This window comes from Pongo abelii, chromosome 4 (genome assembly GCF_028885655.2).
Source record: "Pongo abelii isolate AG06213 chromosome 4, NHGRI_mPonAbe1-v2.0_pri, whole genome shotgun sequence".
NCBI lineage: Eukaryota > Metazoa > Chordata > Mammalia > Primates > Hominidae > Pongo > Pongo abelii.
The window spans coordinates 112,265,299-112,278,466 of NC_071989.2; positions in this window are offsets into that span (position 1 = coordinate 112,265,299).

Consider the following 13,168-nt stretch of genomic DNA (forward strand, 5'->3'; position numbering starts at 1 on the left):
TATACACAGACCTTCTCGGGTTTCATTTTTATGAGCTTCATTCCATTCAGCAACTGTATCAAAAGAGGATTAAAACCTGAAAGATATGGAGGGTAGAACAGAGCTGTGCTGAGGGAGCTCCCTGAGCACTAGCACTTGAAAATATTTGGCCCTGATGAAAATGAAAATGATTGTCAGATTTCATAAGAACCTCGAGCCTGGAGGTGATAGAAGCCTGAGTTTACTTCTAATTGGAAAAAAAAAAAAGCAAGATCACAAAAATAGGCTTTTCTATTTGAATTTGCTTTAATGTGGACAATTAAATTATAATATCCTATGCCTTGTCAGTCATTGTTTTACATACAGATATGTTAAAAATACTACAAAAGTCCTATATTTTCTAATAATTATTATAAAGCCAAAATATAGATACATTTTCATTAATCTTCTGTAAATACCATTTCAAAAACACAAATATGTTATGAAACGCTATGCTTAAAATTACGTATCCCCACATCCTTATGCTGTCCATTTCAATCCTTGAGACTGTGCAAGGGTAGGCTGCCTCTATTAATAAAATCAAACCTACATTTTCTTATGTTTAACACAAGAAGGATTTCCAGAAATAAAGTAGCTGGAGCAAGTGGCACTAGCTCTGTCATTCTGCAATTTATTTTCTCTTGATATCTTTCATTCGTTTTCTCTGCCATTAACAAGCAGTTTGCCTGGGATGCACAATTCACCATTTAACTGTCTACCCCAGTAGTACACCAAAACTACTTTCACAGAAGACATTTTAAACTACCAAAGGACTTTTTTAAAGGCCATAAAGAAAAAAAGAGAATTAGGCACAAATCATCTATCTATTAAATACTGGGGCTCCCAAAATAGAATTTTGGCACTTACCATATCAAGCATGCTCCTGGTAACATAAATGCCACCCAGATTCAACTGATTCTCTTCAAACATTTCTGTGTTAAGCTTCAAATTGTGACACGAATTTATAGTCATCTTGCTAACATGTGTTCCTTCAAAATCCAAACCTACCTTGATATGTAGGATACTGTCCTGATATGCATGAATTAGGAATTATTTCTTGACTCTCTTGACACCTTCATGATTGTGAACAATTATATTATTATTCTCAAAGATTTCTTCTTTCCCTGTGGAAAAAATATATTTTCTCACCTTGTAGATGTCAGGCATGACCACCTTGCCCTGTGAATTATAATGGCCCTTCCTGTGAAGATAATGCTCATCCCACTCCAGTGATACCAATTTTGTCCAGGTGACTTGCTAGACAAGTGAAATATGAATGGAAGAAATATTTGCCACTTCCGGGCAGGGTGGTGAAGAGTCCTCATTTTTTTCTACAATCTTTGATTCCTTCAGCAATAATGTAGACAAGATTGTCCCATAGGTCTTGATACAAAAGCATTGGAACCATGATAGGTATATAACATGAGGGAGATAAAAGAAACAAATTCATATACTACTGAATTTCACTAAAATTTTTGAGGTCATTTGTTACCACAACCTAATTTATCTTAATCTGACCAATACAGTGGTCAAGATGAAGAAAGGCATTTTCTACTCTGGAGGCTATTGGCTCTGACTTATATGTTTTACATTACATATGACTTAAATGTTTTACATTTCCATTTTAAGAAGTTTCTTTGCTATTTCTTCTTCTTACTACTGAAACAATGACAGAAAATTTTTATCATATATGCAGCTAGTATCTGTGGGGGAAACATTCCAAAACCCCCACTGGATACCTAAAACCATGGATAATAATGAACCCTATAGGTACTACTATATATTTTCCTCTACATACATACCTATGGTAAAGTTTAATTTATACATTAGGCACAATGAGATTAACAACAATAATTAATGGTAAAATAGAAAAAGTATAACAGTATAACAAAAGTTATATGGAATGTGTTCTCTCTCTCTCTCTCTAAATATCTTGTTGTATTATACTCACCCTTCTTGTGATGATGTAAAATTATACAATGCCTACATTATAAGTTGAAGTGAGGTGAATGACATAGGCATTGTGACTTAGAATTAAGCTCCTGGTGATCCTCTGAGGACATATGCCAAACAAAGGGATGATTCATGTCCTGTACAGGACAGAGTGGGAGGGCATGAGATTTCATCACGCTACTCAGAACAATGTGCAGTTTAAAACCTATGAATTGTTTATTCCCTGAATTTTCCATTTAATATTTTCAGACCGCAGTTGATGGTGAGTAACCGAAACCACGGAAAACAAAACAGAGGATGGAAGGACTGCCATATAGTAAAATCTGAGTAAACATTATAATAACCATATAAATAATTGCGAGTCAAAAAATACTGTTTTCGTACAAAATAATGCATTGATTTCACAACTGAATCATTAAAATTTTGTGTGTAGAAAATGAAACAGCCACTGAAGGAACTAACAGATCATATTGAGGAGTATCAGCTTAGCGGTAGAGCTGAAAAACCCACTGACTGCCCTGAACATTCTGGCACGGCATTGCAGAAATCATCCTGCTTGAACTGGTCAGTCTATTCACAGCGAGGTGAGGCTTCCGGCTGATGCATCTGATTGCTCTCTGATACTTGATGCAGATGTAAAGGGGAATTGATACAGCTTTTTGCTTGCAGTCAAAGCCTGCCTGTGGTTATTGGGCATGCCCAGCTCTGACAGCCATTTTTAATCTTCTGCACATGATAAGAGAGAGGCAATGACAGCAGTAAGGAGATAGTGGTTTCACCACAGGGATTGAACCTAAAAATCAGAAAATCCAGGACAACTATAATTCAAGTTAGTTTGACTTCCACCATCAATCCCTACGACCATTATGAATCAGGCTTATTCTGGCCTTCTAGCCCCTTTCAGGGGCCAGACTTTCTGATGAGTGAGTCTTCCTTCCGGTTGACATGTTCCACTCTGAGAACTTCTACATTACTCTTTTTCTAGCCCTGCTCAGTGTACTACCTCCTCAAGTCACACATTCACACTCACACACTCACAAACACACGCACACCTTTCTAAGTCACTCTATTCATTTTCAGCAAGAAATTATGAAGCAAATTATTCTGAAGCTATTTCTGCTTGAGCAATAGATATAAATCACATTCCTTTTATTCATGACAGAATTATTTAGGTAATAGAGCAGAAATGACAAAGGAGATGTTTTGGCAGCCATAAGTTGCAATTGCTTTTATGCCTAAATTCTGTGGTTGCAATTTAAAAAAGCATACATCATACAACATTAAATTTAGTACTTATCATAATGAACTACATATTTTGAGTGACTTTCAAATTTATTAATATTTACTCCATGTATACATCAACCAAAATAAAAGTTACAAAGGTTTAACTTTTTAAAAAACATAGTGTCTTTTGTTTTATTTCTACTGAATATTCCCATTTATATAAAAAATAGGCTAAATTTTTGAAGCCGAAGGAAAAATAAGACAAACCTGGTTTCTAATTTTACCAGAATAACTATAGCATATTGTAGAATTTGGAAAATTTCAGTTTGTCTTATTAATTGTAGATCACATTTCTTCAGAATTAGATCATGTTTCTGATAAAGGTGGGGATGACTTACAGTAACTCAGTCTCAACTATAATGCTTTGCTCAATGTTTATTTATTGATTAAATTATTTTATTTCTTTTAAATAAAACAAAAATATTATTTTCTTAAAATTTAATAGGCTGTGTAGAGAACATCTAGCTTAAAAGGTAAATTGTTTCTAGAATTATTCTAATAACATTTGTTATAAATATTTCCCAGACTTATTCTAATATTTGTTATAAGTAAATCCAATAGCAAATATCACACTGTAACCTGCCCCCTTTCAAAATTTATAAGCAGTTAACATAATTTTGTTTTTTAATTTAGAATATATTATGCATTACCTTAAATGTGCTGTTTCATCTCCTGAAATAATAGTTACCAAAACATTTATGAGGCATATATATTTTTGTTTAGATGGCTAAAGTTTATAGCTTATATTAAAGGCTTTAGTTTAATTTTTATAATTAAGGCATAAAATGAAAATATGCTATCATGTTCCTCAATGATGTACCTCAAGAAAAATCATAAAACTATATTAGACAAATATAAGTACTCAATTTCAAACTTTATCAAACTTAAATATACTGGTAAATTAGTTGCCTTGAGAGAACAACATGGGTTTCTCAGAGCAGTAAATAAAAGTAATATTTTCATTGATTATGCAGCAGAATCGAGCAAAATACTGATTAATTGTCCAATAATTGTTAGTCAATCAATTTCTTCATTTGAGTTTCTCTGTGTCTGTGTGCATGTGTGTGTGCACATGTTGAAGACATGTAGGAACAGATGTCTAAATAAAATAATTCAGGAAACTAAATTTTTACTAGCTTTTTATTTATGTTTACTTGTCTTAAGGGGGCAGCAAAGCCACACAAAGCATTGGATAGTATGAAATTCATCTTATGTGTCTTGAACTAAAATTATATGCAAGCATTTATATGATAATAGAAGTTAAAGACAATGTGGTGATGTTTCTCATTTCAGGTCTTTATGAAAAAGTGTTTTAGTAGGATAGCATCTTTTCTGGAATCTATTAAAGATGCACAATTTACCCATTTATCCAAGTATCTGCTATATGTCACAGCAGTTTAGTAGGACAGGTATAAGATGGTTGTTGCTACCATGAACTGTGGTTGCATAAGAATGTTTTCACAAGCATAATTCATATACAATTGCTTTCTTTAGTCATTACTAAAGCCTAGAGAATGTAAAATGTTAAAAAGAAGATGGAAATTTCATTCATGTTTCTTAAGAAGTAGTAGGTTCTATACTGACATGTTGATTCATAAATGACTTAAACACAACTTGGTTGATCTAATACAATTTGATTTCTAAATACTTTTGAGATTATTCTCACAGTAATTTCGAACATGTGTTTCTATGACTAGACAATAGAAGTTGTAAAGTAATCTATACCTTTTCCCAAAAAGAACTTTACCATTGGAAAATTATTAAACTCTATCAAAATCACCAGGCAGCTATTTGTACTAGTCCTATACCTCTGTATTAGTCCATTTTCACACTGCCTATAAAGACATACCCAAGACTGGGTAATTTATACAGGAAAAAGGGTTTAATGGACTTAGAGTTCCACATGGCTGGGAGGCCTCATAATCATGGCAGAAGACAAGGAGTAGCAAGTCACATCTTACAGAGATGGGAGCAGGCAAAGAGAGAGCTTGTGCAGAGAAACTCCCAATTTTAAAACCATCATATCTCGTGAGATCCATTCACTATCATGAGAACAGGATGGAAAAGACCTGCCCCCATGATTCAATCAACCCCCACCAGGTCCCTTCGACATCATGTGGGAATTATGGGAGCTACTGAATGAGATTTGGGTGGGGAAACAGCCAAGCCATATCAAGCTCTGAAGCATTCATTAAAATAAGTGCAAACTTAAATGATTATTATAAACCTTTTCAACCAATTCAAATATTTCCATTCAATTTAAAGCAATTCAAACAAAGCATAAGAATATACAAAGTTGATGCAAATACACCTGAGAATGTATACTTGGATAACATATATGTGTATATGTATATCTGTATATATCTTACAAAGCAACATAATAAAATTTTAAGCATTATACCAATACTTCAATAAGATCATACATTTATGTTTACATGCAGTTCTATCAAGCCTCGTGGTTTGGCTTTTAAACCCTCAGTGGATTAAAAGCAATGAATAAAAAATTGTAGGCAAGCCCACGGGAAAACATGAAGTGATAAAACATACATTATGTGTCAAATCAAAGAAGCGATTTAAAAAAATCACACATAGGCACTTCAACAAATTCCAGGCTATATAGTGTAAGAATAGTTTTAGAATGCTAAATAATTCTTGGCTAAAAGCATAATCTGCTTTGCAATCTTATATAATAATTGAAGTTAAGATCATTATGTTGTCTTCTAGAAAATCTTAAATTATATTTAAATTAGTACTTAATAAAGCAATAAATAAATATCCAGATGCTATTTTAATAGTTCAAAATTGGAAATAACATAAATACTCTTTGGTATATCTGCATGTTAGTATAATATATACCCATTAAGTGTCAGTTATTTTTCAATAACTGGTTAAATTAAAAATTAATATATTAGGTTAAAATGCAGAATAAAAAGAATAATAAGAAATTCAATTTAGTAAAATATATTTCATATTTAATAACTAATTATAATAAAATGCTTTATTTTGTTTATTACAACAGCATCTGGCCTGATAATATATATGAATGCTAGAGTTTTATAAAACGTGATTAATAAATAGAACTTTAGAAGCATTGATGCATTTTGACTTGTCAAATATATGCTACGCATTCATTCTTTTTTGCTTTGAACAAATTTCTATTGAACACTTACTGTGCGCTAAATGCTATTTTAGGTCATAGGGACTTAGTAGTGAGAAACATAAGCCCTGAAAGAACTTATAATTATTGATAGAGATGAATATGGAAACATATAAGGTAATTGTAACAGAGTCACGAAAGTGTCTTGAAATAGGAATACCAGGGAGCTATAGAACTAAATAAAAAGAGCAAAGAGAACCACACAGAAGAAGGTGTGAGAATGAGAAAACTTAGTGGGAGATATACAGGTAAGAAAAAAGCAGGACTAAGCAGAGGGAAAAACACTTGTGAGGTTCCCTGAGGGAGGGCATGGTGTAACTGGAGAATGAAAAATGATTCCATATATCTAGATCAAACAGGGTGGGTAAGGAAGGAACGAGTGAAAAATGAAGCTGCACAAGAGTGCCCTGTAAACCTTAGAAATACTATGGGACTTTATCCAAAGGCAAATTGGGGGCTATAAATATTTAACAAGTAAAATAGCGTCATCAGATTTGAAATTCAGATGGTCATTCTGATTACAGGGTATAAAATGGATGAGCGGGAGACCTGCACAAACCTGGGAGACTTGTTGCAGTGATGAAGGTATTGCAGTAATTTAGGTCGAAGAATTGTGGGAGCCTGGAAGAAGAATTTGAAAATGAGGACCCACAGTTAACCAAGGAATGGAGACATTGAATCATCCTTGGGTCAACTGACTAAACTGAGTTTTATTACCTGTAAAGCCAGGAATAGGTGTGGGATTTGGTAACCCCACAAAGGTCCTCTTGCCTTGTTAGATGCTAGCTGAACAGCCTGCTAGATTTCTTTTCTTCTTTTCTTTTTAAAATCCAACACTCACTCTTTTTAATGCTAGAGAACAGACGTTAAGTCAGGGATTCTTTTTTCCTAGCTGGTGTTGCCGTCACAGGATGATTCAATGAAGCCAATTGGCCATAGGCAGGCCTCCTTGGACTCCTTCACCTGCTAATAATGGAGAGTTGCAGAATTCTCGGTTGAGCACAAAGAGTGAACTGATTCAAAAGGTGTGACTGATCACTTGCACATGCTGCTGCCAATTATTCCTTCTTCAGCTAGAGCTTATGGGATAGTTTTCCTCAACTGACTGTATGCTGATGGTAGTAACTTGGTATGAAGATCTGGAAAAGGACACATATGGTGATAAGACTTCCTAAATTTCAGTTTTGAACTCCATAAAATGTACTAACTGAACGTAGACTAACTACTTTATAGAAACATGGGATCCAGAGGCAATCATACATTTCATATATTGCAGCAGATTTCTTAAATTGGGTTGTCTGCATATTAGCAGTCATTGTACATTTGATACAGTGGGAGATCATTTAGTTGGAGATGAGTTGATTCATTTTATTATTGCTGTGATATAAAATATTTTCCAAAGAATATGTGTTATGCATTAAATCTTTACTGAAAATGGGTCATTATAATTCAAAGAAAATTATCCTATTTTCCCCCAAATAGAAGAGATAGGAATAATGGGAATAAATAATTATTAATCAATAAAAAGTAGATAAGTGGGCTCAAATTTAAAATGTATTTTGCGGTTACCATTGACGGAGTAAATGGTTTCTTAAATATTTTTTGTTCAGCAATATATAAGAATTGACACTCATATTATACTGTACACGATGGTGGTGATTCTATAATAATAGAGTATTACTTGTTAATCATGCAACAAAGAGAGAGTGACTTAGTGATCAATGGCAATTACATTAGAATTGCAACATGTGGTAAATTGAATCTTTTTGTACAGTGCCATTTAGTTGTTTGGGACTATGTACCAAATTAATGGGAACATCAGGTAAATTTAACAACTTTACTGTTTTAATTGGTCCTAAAGTAGGTAATTATGTTATCTATAAAGTCAGTTTGTCCTTTTTTCATTATTTATGATGCACAAATGTACACCAGGCATATACTAATCAAAATGCAATTGTAACATGCATGGTTGGAGCCTGCTCCAAATACAGCCCAAAACATGAAAGAAAAAGAAGCTGGAAGTTACTCTGAAGCATATTTTTGTGTTGTACTGAAAAGTTATTTTTCTGTTTTGGTTTTTGTAATAATATAGCTGGATTAAAGATATAGCAGCGTTTCTAAATTTTTAAAAATATTTTAAAACTTCTAATAACTGAAGAATAGCCTAAATAGTTTTACTTTTGGATTATTTGGTTTAAAAGCCATCTTGTTGTTGTGGAGTCTTCAATATCCCAATTCCTGTCTTGTTAAACTCAAAGATTTTGCATAATGAATAGTTGTTGAGATGTTTTCAATCTTTCTTGGAAAGATAGGCAGTCTTTTCAATTGTGCTTTCATCAGTGGTTCTCAACTCTGGCAGCACATTTGAATTACCTATAAATATAAAAGCAAGTCACAATTTCCAGGACCGACTTGTGAAGATTATGATTTAATTCGTCAGAGTGTGGGCCAGGACAGAGGTATGTTTACAATCTCCCCAGGTGATTCTGTCACACAACAAGAGATGGTAACCATAACTGTAAATGTGGGTCCTACATCAATAGCAAAATATAAACATTTAATTTATATGGTCTTTTATGACCATATTAACAGCACAATTTGGATTTAACAGACAGAAAAAAAAAGAACATAGGGCCTGCTGACATTTGGAAACACAAATCCAAATTGAGCAAGATGGGCAGTTAGTAAAATACTGTTGAATAAGATTAGAATTGAAAGTCTTATAAATATGACAGTGTTGACAAAGTTTCCATTTTGCAACTTAAAAACAAAACAAAATAAAACAATGACATTTGGATCACTAAAGAGTGAATTAAGGAAAGGAAGTGAATAAAAATCATCTCCATTCTAGTGCCTGGTGTTTACATCTTCAGATACTTAAGAGAAACATTCTCTATTTGGGATTGACAAATAATACTGACATTCACTGAGAAGTTACTATGGTAGAATGTATTTCACAGGTTAACTTTTTAACTTGTCAGAGCAATGCTAAGAAGGATGCTATTATTATTCCAGTTCTGCAGAGCAGAGACTGAAGTACAGAGGAGTTCAATGATGATGTGGCCAAGTCTATGAGACTACTAAGTATTAGTAAGTCAATCTGATCCAGTTTGACTCCAAAGCCTACTTGCATGACCTCTGTACCTATCTCTGTTTCTATGTCAAGTAACCTAGGTAAAATGCGCCAAGGTCAATAACCAATGCCAGGATGTGTTGCGAAGGAAAAGCAACTGATTCTTCTCTCAGTCTTGTAAATCTGTCTCTTCTTCCACGTGAGCTTCTGCAATGAGCTTGCTTTATACATAATCCATGGAGACTGTCTCACTGCCTGCCCTTTGCAGAGGCCAACTGGGGTCTCTGGAAGGAATAAAGAGGTGTGATGAAAAGATAGCTATTTAAAAACCCATACCTTTTATTTATACCCTGTGAAAATATAAAATGCTCTTTGATATTTACCTACCTAGGTGATAGTATCTTCCTATGAGAATTCCTAACAATACAATTCAGAAGCATGGTAAAATTAATTTTCAGTTTACATCTTTGTAGATATAGAGAGTAAACTAGTAGTGACAAAAAACTGTACTTTACGTATATGACTTTATAAGTTTTTATGTATAAAAATAAACAAATTATATTGTATTTATATAAAATAAACATTTTGCTATATTTTAAAACATTATTTTTATCTATCCTCTGTAAATGAGATTTAACTTCTTAATCCTAACAATTTAAAATAAAGAAGAGAGATCAAATTCACATACACAGGCCATGAATAAAATCTGAGAATATGGAAAATATTAATTACATTCCACAGTTTATAGCAAAAGTTACAATGTTAATAGAAGAATTAGTCATAGAAATAAGAAGCTGGTAGGAGCATAATTCCTATTTTGTGTAAAAAAAAAAGGAAATAAAAGAAGTGTGGACTTAGAAATAGATACAGGGTGATGACATATTTTAATAAAGATATCTAGTTTGAGTGTTAGGTTAGTCTGAAATAAGTTGAACTTAATAAAAGGATGGACAGAAACACAAAGAAGATATGTCCACCTGTGGCCCAAATATAACAGAGTATATACGTGAACAGAGAAAGCCACAGACAAAACAGAGAGAAACACAAATATAGAGATGATAGGGAAACCGACAGGGAAAGGAAAAAGAGATAAATGAACCAGGGTCTGCCTATGTGGCTGAATTTCAAAAGAGCTGAAGAAGACAACGTAGAAATAACTGGAAGAGGTAAACTAGGTGAGTCTGTGGTTTCTGAAACTGGAGAAGGTATCAATGACGTCATAATTCCTGACAGTTTCCCTAACTTGCACAGAAGGATTAGAAGGACCCATGGGTAAAAGGCAAGGAAGTGCTTTCACTGAACTCTGAGATTCTTGGGTGAAAGGCATAATAACTTTGAAGGGAAGACTTTGAGTTTCTCAGGATATCAGATGGTGTCGTAATCAAAGAAAGCTATTTAAAGCAGATGTATATTCTTTAGGGAGAATATCAGACTCAGTTCCTATGGATGCAGTAAATAAAAACATGCTGAATTTATTTCCTTTCTTTAATTTTTGAAGTAACCTTGTTATTTTCCATTTTAAAAACTTTTGCTGTTTTACTCTAAGCTCTTTACTCCATAGTATAAAAAGAGGATTATATATTTATAATGAAAAGTAAATTTCCTAAGTTCTTGTGAGATTGCATGCGTGTATTCATATAATATTTGTTAAATCAACCACAATAAGTTTAGACAAAATTAGGAAACAACAATATTTATAAAAAATGAACTGCATTTCCTTTTATCATTTCTCCATAACATTATCTTGTGGATTTAATTCACAGACAATAAGTTTTATTCAAAATGGAAATAAATTTAAATGATTTGTTAAGGCTGCTTTATAAAGTACAACATAATCCTATGATTAAAATAAAGTTGCAAAATAATATTTGATGACATGAAACCATGTTGATATATTTTATATAAAAATGTATGTTAACATAACCATTTTCTTTTAAAATATACCTTATATGGATAAATGGTGAGAAAGAGAGAGAGAGAACTAAAAAATTATACACCACACTATTAATATTATTTATCACTGGATGATGAAGTTAGGATTTTATGGGAGATTTTTACTTCTTTTAATGTTTCAGTGATTTCTAAATCATGTATAATAACCTCTAAAATAATAAAAAGTTTATTTTTAAATGAGGAATTATTGCATTCCCTTTAGGAAAGAATATGATACTATTGATTGATAAATGTAAGGAACTTTTGTAAAAGGTGTACATTTACGTTTATATCCTTTGAGGATTAAATTACCACATTACTCAAACATTACATATTTGTAAATTACTAGACATATATTTATATATATATAATACATATGGTATGCAGTTAAAAGCATAACTATTTTTTAATAGTCATACTTTATGTCTTCACTGTGATTTTCCGCCAATAAGATGAAAGCAGATCACTGTCCTTGGGTATATACCCAATAGAGCATTTTACAGACTGTTACAGATGGATTTTAAGGTACCTGTGACCAGTAGTTATCTTAAATGTGAGCTGCATTATTCTTAGCTTTCAAAATCCTTTGATCTATTTTATGATGGGAAGAGGAGGAAGCTAACAGTGTTTCCAGTCAATAACTTTTTGGGAAAAGTACTTTGACTAGTATTTTCCTTTTCATTTACCTGCAAAAGCCTAAACCTAAAATTATTTTGGTAAACGGAAATAATTTTAATTATTTAAGTTACATTTACTGACAAATGAAAATTTTATCAGGATTAATATATTTATGTTCATTTATTGAGGAAAGTAAAACTCAGCAGTCAACTAAAATTTTAGTTTACTGAAATGAAAGTTTTACAGTAACTGTAAATAAAATCTGCCTTAAGAAAATATAACAATAGGAAACCAGTTGCAAAATGTGAGAATAGATTGATATTTTCTGACAATATCTATAGGGCATTTAAAAATCCAAACAATTGCTTCTTCGCCTTTTGCCTAAGTATAGTTTCTTTTTTTTATCAGTTTTTTAAGAAACAAACAAACAATGATATGAGCAAACTCTGTCAGATACTCAACTGACTGGCTGAGACTCAAGTAAGTTTAAAAGAAAAATGACACAAATACCACCAGTTTAGTCAAAATAGGCAATCTTCTAGCCCCATGAGGACACAACCTAAATGTGCCTATTTAAAGATCAAAGATATACTAAGACAGTTTGGAACTTTGATCTTCACATGACTGCTGGAGTTTCACGTCACACTCGAATAGGGCCCTTTTATTTTGTCACGAGACTCATTATTCCACCAACCAGTGTTATCTGTTAAGCCCAAAGTGCAGGATGGATAGTTTGGGAATAGCACAGCAATTATGCGAGAGGCCTGAGGCAATGATAGCTCTGGAAGAAACACATGTCTGTTTTATACATGAGTGATTTTCTTACATAAAGATGGATGTTTCTAAATGCTTATGCTCAGTTGAAGAACATTCAATATACAGATTTTTATTTGTAAAGTAATAGATTTAGGTGAATTGTTGTGAATACTGCAAGAGAGCATTAACCAGAATGTTCAGGACTTGATCTGTTCTGCAGCAATTATAGTCATAGATATCTTAGGTATTGATTATAAAATTTTTTCAGCATGCAATATAAGCAAGTCATCTCTTTAAATGTTATTCTGTAAAATCTTCAAAAAAAGTGTAACTTCATAAATTCTGTTTTACCAGCAAGACAGACAGGGAATTCTCTG